The sequence below is a fragment of the Schistocerca serialis genome, chromosome 3 (assembly GCF_023864345.2).
Source record: "Schistocerca serialis cubense isolate TAMUIC-IGC-003099 chromosome 3, iqSchSeri2.2, whole genome shotgun sequence".
Taxonomy (NCBI): Eukaryota; Metazoa; Arthropoda; class Insecta; order Orthoptera; family Acrididae; genus Schistocerca; species Schistocerca serialis.
The window spans coordinates 99,072,600-99,074,806 of NC_064640.1; the positions used below are offsets into that span (position 1 = coordinate 99,072,600).

The 2,207-nt window shown below is 45.4% G+C and overlaps 1 pseudogene; it reads right to left on the reverse strand.

Annotated features, from left to right (window-relative positions):
* Positions 1 to 1,832: 1,832 nt before the first annotated feature.
* On the reverse strand, positions 1,833 to 1,950 carry LOC126472338 (5S ribosomal RNA; annotated as a pseudogene).
* Positions 1,951 to 2,207: the final 257 nt, after the last annotated feature.

The window sequence follows — 2,207 nt, forward strand, 5'->3', positions numbered from 1 at the left end:
ACAGAACCCCAACTTTATAGTGTCTTATTTGAGGTATTACCCTGCCCAAATGAGCTTTCACTTCTTAGAGTCATGATGACCTTCCTTACCTCAGATGGGCACGTAAGATTCATTTTTATTTCACCAAATGCCCTTGTGGTGTTTATGCCATATCTCCATCTACATTTCATTACATTTTATTTTTACGTTAACATACGGTATAGGAAGATTCACGTCGTAGTAAGGCAACGAGAAGCGTACACGACACACGACAGAAGGTCGCAGAGAGTGAGAATGGTGAGATGTGTGAGAGCGTATCATACTGCAACCTATACAGATAACAGGGATTCACCTGCAAGACTTGGCATGAAGAAGCGTAGCTATCATTATTTACATTTACTGGTTTAAATGTTAATATACATCCACAACCGTGCTTCTGACGTTACTTGCACTGAGAGATTGCTAATTATAATTTCAATAACTTTCAATCTACACATTAAAAACAAAATACAAATTTCAGTTAATATTGGAAGCCATTGGTGAAAACTACGGACTATCACAGGCGAGCCCTGAGTAGGCAGGTGTCAAACTGCTGAGATAGCCTGTGGTCGTTTTAGGAGGAATAAATAGGTGAATCCTTGCGTAAAATGTGATCTCACGTTAAGATGGAATAATTCATTAAAGCTGCCTCCGATGACGTACTTGTCCGATCTTGTATTAAAACCGTGTCGGGCATTTAGTTTGTTACATTTTGGGGTGCTCTAGAAATACTTAGCATATGGAAACCCTGCAATGAATACTGATAATAGGGTGGCTCTCAGGATAATTTTCTTGACTTTATGTTTCTATAAATAGAAATAAAATCAGTTGGCATCCCAACATTCCTCAATGTCGTTTTTAATAGCACTTAATACTTTCCCATTTGACTCTTCGTTAGGCACTGTCTATAGCATACACACTGAAGCCTGCACCAGGGGAGAAGAAACCAATCGGGACGACGGCTACAAGACATCTTTACAAGACAAAAGATAAGCAAGTTGCCCCCGCTTGGTCTAGGGAAAGTGAGCGCCGCCATTACTTACTAAAATTTACAGTGTTTGTTGATCCTGACACATCATTTTGGTGGAAATTGTTATATTCAGAAACACACCCTGTAGTTAAGGTTGAATAACAAGTACACTCCCCCCCCCCCCAACAACGATGGACCTTGCCGTTAGTGGGGAGGCTTGCGGGCCTCAGCGATACAGATAGCTATACCGTGGGTGCAAACACAAAGCAGGGGTGACGGTTGAGAGGTCAGACGAACGTGTGGATCCCGAAGAGTGGAAGCAGCCTTTTCATTAGTTGCAGGGGCAACAGTCTGGATGATTGACTGATGTGGCCCTGTAACATAAACCAAAACGGCCTTGCTGTGCTGGTACTGCGAACGGCTGAAAGCAAGGAGAACTACAGTCGTAATTTTTCCCGAGGGCCTGCAGTTTTACTGTATGGTTAAATGGTGATGGGGTCCTCTTGGGTAAAATATTACGGAGGTAAAATAGTCCCCCATTCGGATCTCCGGGAGGGGACCACTCAGGAGGACGTCGTTATCAGGAGAAACAAAACTGGCGTTCTACGGATCGGAGAGTATGTCAGATCCCTTAATCGGGCAGGTACTCAGTCGTCAGGCCACGAGTGGCCTACCGGTACCATCCGACCGCCGTGTCATCCGCACAGGATGATGCGGATAGGAGGGGCGTGCGGTCAGCACACCGCTCTCCCGGTCGTTATGATGGCTTTGTTGACAGAAGCCGCTACCGTTCGGTCGAGTAGCTGCTCAATTGACATCACGAGGCTGAGTGCACCCCGAAAAATGGCAAGAGCGCATGGCGGCCTGGATGGTCACCCATCCAAGTGCCGACCACGCCCGACAGCGCTTAACTTCGGTGATCTCACGGGAACCGGTGTATCCACTGCGGCAAGGCCGTTGCCTAATCGGGCAGGTAGGTTAGAAAATTTAAAAATGGAAATGGATAGGTTAAATTTAGGGATAGTGGGAATTAGTGAAATTCGGTGGCAGGACGAACAAGACTTCTGGTCAGGTGTATTCAGGGTTATAAATACAGAATCAAACAGGGGTAACGCAGGAGTAGGTTTAATAATGAATAAAAAATAGGAACGCAGGTAAGCTATTACGAACAGCACAGTGAACGCATTATTGTAGGCAAGACAGACACGAGGCCCACGCC